This window comes from Hypanus sabinus, chromosome 12 (genome assembly GCF_030144855.1).
Source record: "Hypanus sabinus isolate sHypSab1 chromosome 12, sHypSab1.hap1, whole genome shotgun sequence".
In the NCBI taxonomy this organism is placed as follows: domain Eukaryota; kingdom Metazoa; phylum Chordata; class Chondrichthyes; order Myliobatiformes; family Dasyatidae; genus Hypanus; species Hypanus sabinus.
In genome coordinates this window covers 81618352-81631028 of record NC_082717.1, presented here as the reverse complement: position 1 = coordinate 81631028, position 12677 = coordinate 81618352, and the positions used below count along the sequence as shown (strand labels likewise).

Sequence of the window (12677 nt, the reverse complement as noted above, 5' to 3'; positions counted from 1 at the left end):
TCTATCAATGATCTGGATGATAATGTGGCAAATTGGATCAGCAAATTTGCTGATGATAGAAAGATTGGAGGTGTGGTGGACAGTGAGGAAGGTTTTCAAAGCTTGCAGAGGAATTTGGACCAGTTGGAGGAATGAGCTGAAAAAAGGCATTTGGAGTTTAATATAGCCAAGTATTGAAGTATTGTACTTTGGAAGGACAAACCAAGGTAGAACATACAAGGTAAATGGTAGGACACTGAGGAGTGCAGTAGAACAGAGGGATCTGGGAGTACAGATATATAATTCCCTTAAAGTGGCATCACAAGTAGATAGGGTCATAAAGAGAGCTTTTGGTACATTGGCCTTTATAAATCAAAGTATTGAGTATAAGAGTTGGAATGTAATGGTGAGGTTGTATAAGACATTGGTGAGACTGAATTTGGAGTATTGTGTGCAATTTTGGTCACCTAATTACAGGAAGGATATTAATAAGGTTGAAAGAGTGCAGAGAAGCTTTACAAGATGTTGCCGGGACTTGGAAAACTGAGTTACAGAGAAAGTTTGAATAGGTTAGGACTTTATTCCCTGGAGCAAAGGAGAATGAGGGGTGATTTGATAGAGGTGTATAAAATTATGATGGATATAGGAAGAGTAAATGCAAGCAGGCTTTTTCCACTGAGGCCAGGGGAGAAAAAAAACAGAGGACATGGGTTAAGGGTGAAGGGGGAAAAGTTTAAAGGGAACATTGGGGGGGGGGGAGCTTCTTCATGCAGAGAGTGGTGGGAGTGTGGAATGAGCTGCCAGATGAAGTGGTGAATGCACGTTCCCGCCAACCGGAGGAGTGTGGTGGTCAACACAACAGGGACCATGTTCCCCTTGTCCTCACCTACCACCCCACCAGCCTCCAGATCCAGCATGTTATCCTCCGCAACTTCTGCACCTTCAACAGGATCCCACCACTAAGGACATCTTTCCCTCTCTACCCCTCTCTGCTTTTCGCAGGGATCGTTCCCTCCGCAACTGCCTGGTCCACATGTCCCTCCCCACAAATCTCCCACCTGGTACTTATCCCTGTAAGCGCAAGTGCTACACCTGTCCCTACACCTCCTCTCTTGCCACCATTCAGGGCCCCAAACAGTCCTACCAGGTGAGGCAACAGTTTACTTGTGAGTCTGTTGGGGTAATCTATTGCATCTGGTGCTCCCGGTGCGGCCTCCTCTACATCGGCGAGACCCGATGCAGATTGGGGGACCGCTTCGTCGAGCACCTCCGCTCCGTCCGCAACAACAGACAGGATCTCCTGGTTGCCACCCACTTCAACTCTGCTTCACATTCCCATTCAGATATGTCCATGCATGGCCTCCTCTACTGCCATGATGAGGCCAAACTCAGGTTGGAGGAGCAAGACCTCATATACCGTCTGGATAATCTCCAGCCCCTTGGCATGAACATCGAATTCTCCAACTTCCAGTAATTCCCTCCCCCTCCCTTCCCCCATCCCACTTTCACTCTGTCTCCTCTTCTAGCTGTCTATCACCTCTCTCATGATTCTGCCTTCTTCTACTACCCATAGTGCTTTCCCCTTAGATTCCTTCTTCACCTCTCCTGCCTCTCCCCTCCCTGCTTCCCCTCCCCCATCTCTTGATCTTTCCTCTGATTGGTTTTCCACCCTCCCCCCTCCTTCTTTAAGGGGCCCCTGTCCCCTCCTTCTTCAGTCCTGACGAAGGGTCTCGGCCTGAAACATTGACTGCTCCTTTCAACAGATGCTGCTCAACCTGCTGAGTTCCTCCAGCTTGTTTGTAAGCTTTACAAGGATATTGTCGGGACTTGAGAAACTGAGGTACAGAGAAAGGTTGAATAGGTTAGGATTTTATTCCCTGGAGTGTAGGAGAATGAGGGGAGATTTGATAGAGGTGTATAAAATTATGATGGGTATAGATAGAGTGAATGCAAGCAGACGTTTTCCACTGAGGCTAGAGGAGAAAAAAAACCCAGAGGACATAGGTTAAGGGTGAAGGGGGAAAAGTTTAAAGGGAACATGGGGGGTGCTTCTTCACACAGAGAGTGGTGGGAGTGTGGAATGAGCTGCCAGATGAAGTGGTAAATGCAGGCTCACTTTTAACTTTTAAGAAGAACTTGGACAGGTACATGGATGAGAGGTGTATGGAGGGATAAGGTCCAGGTGCAGGTTGGTGGGACTAGGCAGAAAAATGGTTCAGCACAGCCAAGAAGGGCCAAAAGGCCTGTTTCTGTGCTGTAATGTTCTATGGTTCTATGAATTCCCACAACCTACAGGTGGAGCATTCCACCGCCATATCTAACATTCTGCCTGCACTGTACAATGGGCAACCAAGACCAAATCAGGAATAAAGGAAAAAACTAACCCTTTTCACCGAGCATCTATGCTGACCACTTTGTCGAGCATCTACGCTCTGTCTGCCAGAACATGTGGGACCTCCCAGTGACCACTCATTTTAATTACACTTCCCAGTCCCATTCTGACATGTCCATCCATGGCCTCCTCTAAAGTCATGATGAGGCCACACTTAGGTTGGAGAAACAACAACTTATATTCCATTTGGGTAGCCTCCAACCTGATGGCATGAACATTGATTTCTCAAACTTCCGGTAATGCACCCCAAACTGCACCCCCCCCCCCCTCCGCCCACCTTCTCCGTTTCCCATACCCTTTTCCCTCTCTCACCTCATCTCCTTGCCCACTCATCGCCTCTCTCTGGTGCTCCTTTCTCCTTTTTCTTTCTTCCATGGTCTTCTGTCTTTTTCATCTATCAACTTCCCAGCTCTTTACTTCATCCCTTCCCCCTCCACGTTTCATCTATCACCCGGTGGTTCTCCCTCCCTTCCCCTCACATTTTAAATATACTCCTCAGCCTTTTTCCTCCAGACCTGCTAAAGGGTTTCAGCCCGAAAGGTCGACTGTTCTTTTGTCCATAGATGCTGCCTGGACTGCTGAGTTCCTCCAGCATTTTGTTTGTGTTGTTCAGATTTCCAGCACCTGCAGATTTTCTCTTGTTTGTGATTTGAACCCTTCTAACTTGTTTCTTTGGCCTCAGCCTCTTCTCGTCAAAGCCTCTTGAGACAAAGCCTGACACTCCTACCCCCAACAATGGCCGGCACAACAATAGCTGTCCCACTTGTCCCTTCTGTATTTTTATTTAACCCTGTCACACTGCTCTGCAGACGTGATACTATCCCTGATTAGCAATGCCACTCCCCCACCTCTTTTCCCTCTCTCCTTTCTTTTTTGAAACATCTAAAGCCCGGCACACACAGCAGCCATTCCTGCCCCTGAGACATCCAAATCCCTATAATGGCCTCTACATCATAGTTCTACTTATTGATCCACATTCTGCTCCTGCTGCTGATTGGACCTTTGGAATGTCCAAATGCCTGTGAAACTCTCCTTTTATGCAAGCTTTGCCATCCTGCGGATAACCTCATGGCACAATGTGGAATTTGCGATGATTTATCTGCAGGTTTTAGAACCAGTTTATTTACACTGTTTTTATTGAAGAAATTCACTATGTTGAGTTCCAGTGCAGCAAAGGGTGTGAAGTGCAAAAGAATTGCTAGTTCATTTAAAGCAGAATGGCTTAATCAAACAGTAGAAACTGCTACTCCGAAAGCTCATGAGGTCAGGAACGTGCAGCTATGAGAAATATTCATGTACAGTACCTGTATGTATTGTCACAATGCAAAAGTTCGTGGAGAATTTGCAAGTGAGAAGAAGTGGAGTGATATTTGGAAACTTGACTTTTTAAAGCACAATTTAGCAAGCAAATCACATATGGATGGTGTGCAAAAGCTCCAGTGAAAAAATCCTTCATTACCCGCTACAGGCCTACTACGTGTGTTTTGTAAGAGTGCAGATGAACGAGAGTGAAAACAATCAAACCCAGAGGAGATCAAAGTTCTAACTGTTTTGCCAGTTAAAAAAATTAACACCCCTATATATAAAATTCAGTGCACACACGTTATTGTCACAGGGCAAAAAATTGCACAGCATAAGATTGGTCATTTCAAATTAGAGGGAACATTGACACGCAGTGTTTAAATGCCACTTTAGAAAGTTTTTTGTAGCAGCAACTGAGTACATTGCAAGGACAAGCATGAGTTATTATTAACTTAAAGTAACATAAATTATACATTAATTGCATAAGTGCAAAATAAACATTGCAACACTAGTGCAAGATTTACAGAGAGAAAGATATATAGTCCATTAAAACTATGCCCTCTTTCTATCTAACTGTCCCCAGTGCATCTTCCCAGCTGTCTATTAACGAATTCCTTGGTAAATTTGATCACCTCCATTGTTTACCTTGAGCTTCTGCTTGAAGGGATGCTCTTTCAGCTTCACTAATCACACATCACAATGGAAGTGTTCAAACCTGGTATTGCTCTGGTGAAACTGCATTATTTTCCAAGGTGACATCCATCGGCTCTACTAGCATCTCGTTTCTGCATGCCCTTCAGAACGGTTTATATTTTCTTTCTATGTTTGCTTTCCAAAATACACCATTTGATATTATTATGTCATCTCGAATCTCTGAAAAAAAAACAGCTTTTTACTTAAGTGTAGATCATTGACATATATTGGAAAGTTCTCAAGGAGTGAGGAGATGGATTCACATTTGTTTATCTTGTGTACATTGAACAATACAGTTAAATGCATCATTTGCTTTAACAACTAACACACCCAAGGATGTGCGGTAGACTTCCTGCAAGTGTCACCACACATTTCAGCAACAGTGTAGAATGGCCACAATGCCTGGCAGAACACTGAACACAACAGAACATAGCAGCAACAAAACAACAACAGCAAAACAACCTCATGTTCTTCTCCCCCACTCATATACATACACAGTTCTCCAACCCCAAGAACGTTGGTGTTCTTCAGCCTCCAGTGCACCTGGATTCAGATGTAGATTCAGAAGCAGACACACAGACAATCGGCTTTCAACAACCCCAATGGGCTCTCAGGGATTTGCCGACCTGGGATTTTGACTCCTCTAATCAGAAAGTGGCAATGGGGACGTAGAGAAAAAGGAACAACATGTGTATTTCCCTACTATATGGTAAAGGACCATACGCTGTTACAAAACAAACAAAACTGCGGATTCTGGAAATCTGAAGCACAATCAGAAAATGATGCAACTATTCAGCCGGTCAGGCAGCATCTGTGGAGAGGGAAAACTGAATTAATATTTCAGGTTGATGATCCACATCTCAGTTTCTATCCACACATGCTGCCTGACAATAACAATGTACTTACCCTCTCAGCCAATTTTGTACACACAATTCTGGTGTACCATTAATCCCGTTGTCATAAATTTTGCCAACCAACTTGCAAGCTTCTGTTCACTCCTTTGATTCAACTTGCCTGTCCTCCCATTTTCCATCCTCTATAAACTTGAGAGGATCAAAAATCTTAGTGGCCATTTCCTAAAATGAAGTACTGTCTCATTCATCAAATATCCCAGCATTCACTTACCTCTTAGCGTTTCCTTGCACTACGCTAAAGCTCATCTCTCCGCTTAATTCTCACCAAGTCCCTCGACTTGTGTTTGAACATACTTTGGCCTGGTGTCAATTCTTCTCTGATCACGTTTCACTCTGAGCTGTTTGCTCATGTAGAACTGGTCTTCTAACTGTTTGTGGGGGTGGTGTTGATATTCTGGAAGGCAATTTGGAAGGAGGAGGTTTGAAATACAAAACTGAAAGAGGATATCGGCAAGAATTGACAAATCATAAGGATCATCACGCACAAATGAGAGAGTGAGAGACAGAAAGAGAATGAGGGAAATTTGGGAAAATGCAAAGTGCAATGTGGGATGTAGTTGGTTCAGCTAATTTAAACTAGACATAGGATTCATTATGCTAAGATACACCAGAAATCACAATACAGTATGAGAAAGTTATCCAGACTGAAGTTTTGTATCACATTAAATTTCCTAATTAAATATGCAGCTTCTATTTGTCATGTGAGAATACTTGATGTATTTGAGGGTCATCCTTTGCAAAGGACAAATATTATTAGAATGTTTTAATCCTTCCTCCTCTGAAAACATTATGAGATGACAAAACATGCAAAATTACAATGTGAAAGGTACCAATGGAACCGTGATAATCAGCTAAAATTAATTTCCTAACACAGGAAAACAAATATTACTGGTGTGAGCTTCTGACATTGAAAGTCAGCTGAATTTGTGCTGGGAAAATTCTCAAGAGGCAGGCAGGTTTGAGTGATGAAAATATTTCTGAAGTTGCAGGTCATCACATTAAGCCTTTGGGGTACATTGCCCTTCTTTTGGTATTACTTTGAGAATAACATTCCACTTAGCTTAGTCTCATCGTGATTGCAGTCTGAGAGTGACTTATAAACCAACTACATAGAGCATTACAAGGAAAAAACATAGCATTTGTTGAGGTATGTTGTAAAAATTAAAGGCTTTATCTTGCAATATAGAAGTGCTAGTGATGTCGAAAAATTAAGGAGCAAATACAGTGGATTCCAGTTAATTGGAATACATCAGGATCAGTACATTTTGGCCGCATTAATTGGCTACACCAATTAGCTTAAGTATCATGGAAAGAGTTCAAAAAATATACTAAATACCATTTCACTGAGTAACAATTTATGCATTTAAATGAAATGCAGAACAATTAGAACACAAACAATACCTCTGCAGTACTGTGAAACTGTATTAGTTCCTAATAGTTATTGATGGAGGAATTCATCCAGTATATGCTGCCGTGTTCTTTTGACTGACAATAAATAAACAAAAACAGCACAGACACCTAAAGATAATGGACTGGCTTCATACAATACCTTCAATGATTGCCTCCTCAGAATCTTCATTTTCAATGTAACATTCAAGATGATTGTTGATACCTTCAAATTCTTCATAGTTCCCAACTTGTTGAAGTAGCAAAATTATTTTATTTTCACTTCTGGCCGTTTCTGGCATCCCCAACCTGACTGCTTGAAACTGCAGTGAGCAAAATAGTTCTGAATTGTCTTACAGCTTATTTCTTGACAACTATCAGTGACAAAAATTACTGCTTCTGACACTCATATCCTTACAACACACACAACACAAACACATTCAGCTGAGACTATCTCAGAAGTGTTTGCCCTAAGTACAGTGCAATGTCTAAAGCCAATACAGTGCATGTGACTGACTCTAGTTAGAAACTGTTTGACCACAGTCCCCTGTCCAAATTTGGTGGTGAGCAACAACTTTAACAACAAGCTGCAAAATAACAAGCCGCAAGGGACCATGAAACAAGAGGGAACAGATACTTAATACAGCAAGGCAACAAGGTAGCTGAAGGCTAGGAGCAACTGGTTGAGGCTGGCTGGTTTGATGGGTGACAGAGGCTGTGCATGAGAGCTGTGTTTAAATAGGCGGCAAGTGATGAGTTGAAAATGAGTGGCATGAGACTCCTGTTAGCTGGATGGAGAATTGGAGATGCCTGCCTGTGCAGACCTGACAGGACCTCCTCCTATGGCCAACACCCGACAGGCCAGGGTGATCTGGGTAGGTCCAATAGAACTCTGTAATGAGTGGTAGATCCTGGCATGATCACCATGGCCCCATCAGAAAGTGGCAAACAAATGATGAAATCTATTGTGATTTGTGACCACTGGAGTCAGGGGACTGGTGGGGACTGCAGCAGCCTAGAAGAGCACTGGTTGGAGGAATTGGACTGGGCATATTGAGAGCAGGTAGCAACAAACTGATGTACATCTGCAATCATCATGAGCCACCAGAACTAGCATTACAGAAAAACCAGAGTCCGTCGTGTGCTTGGATGGCCAGAGAGTGCTGAGGATTGGTCCCACTGGAGTGCCTCAGACAGCACAGTTGTCTGGTGTGTTGGCAGGCCTATGCTGTAGGGTCTGGTGGAATTGTTTCTCAAGATCTCAGATTATTGGGGCGAGGATTAGGGAGGATGATATGATAGGCTGAAGGTCGATTTCCATTTCAGCTGGGTTGAACTGTCAGGGCGGGACATCAGGCCTAGTGTTCTTGGAGGACATGGTGAAGTTGAAATGCTCAGAGTAGGGCCCAGCAAGCCTAACGTGGGTTGAGTATGTTGTATGGATATGAAGTTCTGCTGGTCAGTCCAGATCAAGAAGGGCTCAGTGTTTCCCATCAATGTCTCCATTCCTTCAAAACTCATTTGATGGTGACGAGTAGCTCCCTATCTCCTACTCCATAATAGCAGTTTGTAGAGTTGAACAAGCAGGAGAAGAAAGTACAAGCGTGTGTCTTCCTGTTTGGTCCTCACTGGAAGAGGGTGATACTGGTGCCCATGTCCGATGCATCCACCTCCATCACAAAAGGCCTGGAGGGATTTGGATGGTAGAGAATAGGAAAAGTGGTGAAGCATGGTCCGCAGCTGCAGACCAGGTTATTCATGGGATAGGTGACTTGATGAGGAGGTGACAGGTGTGGCAATTGCCTGTAGTTCCTGATAAAATGGTGGTAGAAGTTAGAGAAGCCCAATAAGTGTTATAACTGGTTGAGGGAGCACAGTCAGAGCTATTCAACGATAGTGTACACTTTCTCTGGGTCCATGGTAATTCTTTGGGGTGAAAGGATATAATCCAGGAAGGAAGTGACTGGGACGTGGAATTGGCATTTCTCTAACTTGCAGTAGAGTTGGTTTTCAAGACAGTGTTGAAGGACTGAACAGATATGACAGAGGAGGTCTTGGGGGTCTTTGGAGAAGATGAGAGTCAAGGTAGACCTGTGAAGCATGTCTTGAAGGATCTGGTTGATGATGGCTTGGAAAACAGATAGACAGATGGAAAGTCTGAAAGGTGTCACCAAGTGTTTGTAGTGGCCAGTGGGTGTTATGAAACCCATTATGAAACCCATTTTTCACAGATCCCCCCGGTGAATGCAAATCAGAAGTAAGAAAGAATAAAATATAAGTTACCTCAAATAGTCTAACAGGAGGGGGTTATCACTATCTCCTGCTATTGATTGACTCATTATGCAGCCTAATGGCCAAGAGTAAGAATGACCTCAGATAGCACTCTCTGGAGCAGCACAATTGTCTCAGTCTATCACTAAATGTACTCCTCTATTCAGCCAAGGTGACATGCAGAGAGTGAGAAACATTGTCCAGAATTGCCAGGATTTTCTGGATGGTACTTTGTTCTAGCACAGTCTCTAGTGGGTCCGGTTTGATTCCTATAACAGAGTCAGACTTTCTAATCAGTTTATTGAGCCTGTTAGCATCACCCACGTTGATGCCATTGCCCCAGCACACCACTATATAGAAGGTTGTGCAGGTGACAACAGACTAGTAGAACATGTGAAGGAGAGGCCTGCATACTCCAAAGGACCTCAGTCTCCTCAGGAAGTAGAGGCAATTCTGGCTCTTCTTGTACATTTAGGAGTACATTTAGTGATAGCCTCTGTATCAGTGCTCCACTTAAATCTATCATCCAGGTGCACTCCCAGGTACCTGTAGGTCCTCACCATCAATAGTAACAGGGAGCAGTGCAAACCTAGTTTTCCTAAAGTCCATCACCATCTTCTTTGTCTTACTGATGTTGAGCTGTAAAGCTTTCACCATTTGACAAAGACCTCCACCAGGGCCCTGTATTCATCCTCCTGTCCTCCCTTTATATGCCCAACTATTGCTGAGTCATCAGAGAATATCTGCAGCTGGCATGACTCAGTGTGATATCTGAAGTCCGAGGTGTACAGAGTAAACAGGAGGGGAGACAATACAGCCCGCTGTGGGGCCCCAGTGCTGCTTATAGCTATGTCTGACACACAGCTCTGAAGCCACACGAACTGTGGTCTGACATTCAGTCAGTCCACTATCCAGGATACAATGGAAGTGCCAACCTACATAGAACAGGAGCTTTTCCCTCAGCAATGAGGGCTGTATGGTATTGAAGGCACTTGAGAAATCAAAAAAAGTTATCGTCACGGTGCTGCCCTGCTTTTCCAAATGGGAGTAGGATCTGTTCAGCAGATAGATGACACATGTTTGACTCCAATGTGCTCCTGGTTAGCAGACTACAGGGGATCGAGGGCTGATCTGACTAGAGGTCAGAGGTGAGCCAGGACCAATTAAACAAGGAGTCCATAAGTCAAGACAAAAATGGGAAAGGGATTTGAATATTAAAATTGAAGAAACAAATTGGTCAAGACTATGTCTTGATAGTATGACAAATACAATAAATGTCCAATTAAGATTAGTGCAATATAATTTTTACATCAATTATATATTACAACACAAAAAATAAATAAATTAAACCCAAATTTATCCGATCAGTGTTTCCGATGTAACCAAGAAATCGTTACTTTTTTACATTCTACTTGGTCTTGTTCTAAAATTCAACCTTTTTGGACAAATTTAAGCATTTTATTGGAACAAATTATTGGAACACAACTTCCACATAATCCAATATTATTTTTACTAGGCGATATTGAAGGGATAAAACCGAAACCCAAATTGAATAAATATCAGAAAGAATTTATAAAAATTGTATTGGCAGTAGCCAAAAAGGCTATTGCAGTTACTTGGAAATCGGATACATACTTAAGTATAGATCGTTGGAAGAAGGAAATTTATGGCTGTATTCCACTTGAAAAAATTACTTACAATTTAAGAGATAAATATGAAACATTTTTGGAAATTTGGCACCCTTATTTACAAAAGACAGGATTAAATATATAGGTGCTCCGAAGATGAAATAATAATTGGTTATTTGGGGAAAGAAATAAATATATATATATATACTAACGTTATTACAAACTCCATGGAGCATGTGAGGATCTTCCGATATCCAGGCACTCTTTCTTTCTTTCTTTTTTATATAGGGATGTTAGGGGGGAGGGGTTAAGGGGAGGGGGGGGTAGGGTATATATATATTTTTTCATATATTTTCTTTTATTTCTGTAATTACTTGAAAACTCAATAAAAAAAAGTTTATTAAAAAAAAGTGAGCCAGGACCAGTCTCTCCAGGGTCTTCATGATTGTGAGGTCAGGACTATTGGGTAATAGCCATTCTGGACTTTTGGTTGGCCCATCTTGGGTACTGGGACCACGCATGATGCTTTCCACACAATTGGGACCCTTTCTAGTCTGAGGCTCAAATTGAAAGTTCTTTGAACTCCACACAATTACTCAGCTTACTCCTTCAGGAGCTTGCAGGCTCACTCCATCCGGTCCCAATACTTTGCCATGTCTGAATTTCGTCAGGGCCCTACTCACCTGCTCAGTTGTGAAGGTGAGTCCATGATGACTGGGGAGTTGGTTGAAGGTAGAGGCCAGAGGTTTGGGACGATAGCTGTTAGTATGTGGAGGTGTGGATGGTAGGTGCAGGGCAAGGAGGGGATGTAGACAATGGTAACCTGTGTTGTTCATTCACATGTTGAACTGGATGGGGGAGGAGGGAGCGGGGAGGCACTGGTGCTGAGGGAGCATTAGGTGCCTCAACACCTGGACTATTGTGCTGAAGAGGGTGTGAACAGGAGGGTAATTGTCCAATCTATTAAAGGATTAAGGATTGTTTTAACTCTTTAGCCCATTCACGGCTGTATCCTGAGGCTCTACAGCTAGGCCGATTGAACCCAGTGATATTGTTCATGCCTCTCCACTCTTCCCATGTGCTACTCTGCCTAAATGTTCTCCAGCTCTCTCCTGTATTCCTCTTTAGCCACCTTGATCTTCTCCTTTAGCTCCCGCTGCACATGTTTCAATTCCTCACTGGCTCCTGCTCTAAAGGCTCTCTTTTTGTCATTGAGAAGAGCCTTCAGATCACTGGTGACCCATGGTTTGTTGTTAGGGAAGCAGAAGCAGTCCTTGATGGTATTACAGTGTCCACACAGAAGCTGATGGAGCCAGTGATGCAATCAGTAGGTCCATTAGTGTCCTCTTCATATGGTTCACAATGCACATTCCAGTCAGTAATCTCAAAGCAGCCCCTCAAGGCCTCGATAGTAATCTCTTTACTCTCTTGGTGGTAGCTAGCTGTTGCTGTACTTTGGGTTTATACAAGGACATGAGGTGAACCAGATTGTGATCTGATCTTCCACGTGGGGGTAGAGCTGTGGGGCTGTATGCATCTTTAACATGACTCGCAATGGAGCTTTTTTTTGTCACCACTAGGTCATAAAGCAAGTCCTACCCCGAATGTTCTGTGTGCTGGCCATCAAATGCTATTGTCTGATTTGGTATTGTGATCTATTCCAGGATATTGAAACTTCGATGTATACCACCAAGTGAGTGATCAAAGACCAAGGAATTAAGCAAAAGTGAGCACACAGAACGTCAAGGTTTCTGCTAAGGCAATTGCTTTTGAAGTGGGAAACACCAGCTCACTTGTTTTAATGTTTCTGCGGTCTGTCAAATGCTATCTTCACTCTGCCTACTGAGGGAGTATTTTGTGGTTCAAGTTCTTTTTTAGCTTGTCAACCACAGCTCTGTGAAGTTTCTGAGGTTTAACTCCACTGACTGCCAAGTGCGTGCATGTGGAGGAGCTGTCATTTTATAGAAATGTAAAACTGGGTAGGCATAAGCAGCCCTGAGGCATTATGTTGAAGAAGCAATGGCAGGTATGTCTGTTGTGCAGCCAACACTTATCATCCCCAAAAGAGGGTATCCCTTCATCATTACATTACAGTTCTTGGGACCTTGCTCT

The 12677-nt window shown here is 43.2% G+C and overlaps 1 long non-coding RNA gene across 1 annotated transcript in view; it reads left to right on the top strand.

The window, feature by feature from the left end:
- LOC132403050 (uncharacterized) overlaps positions 1-12677 on the top strand; it is a 38495-nt gene that overhangs the window by 22506 nt on the left and 3312 nt on the right. The window contains exon 3 of the long non-coding RNA XR_009515172.1: positions 12230-12291. This is a non-coding gene — a long non-coding RNA (uncharacterized LOC132403050). The remainder of the gene's footprint in view (positions 1-12229; positions 12292-12677) is intronic.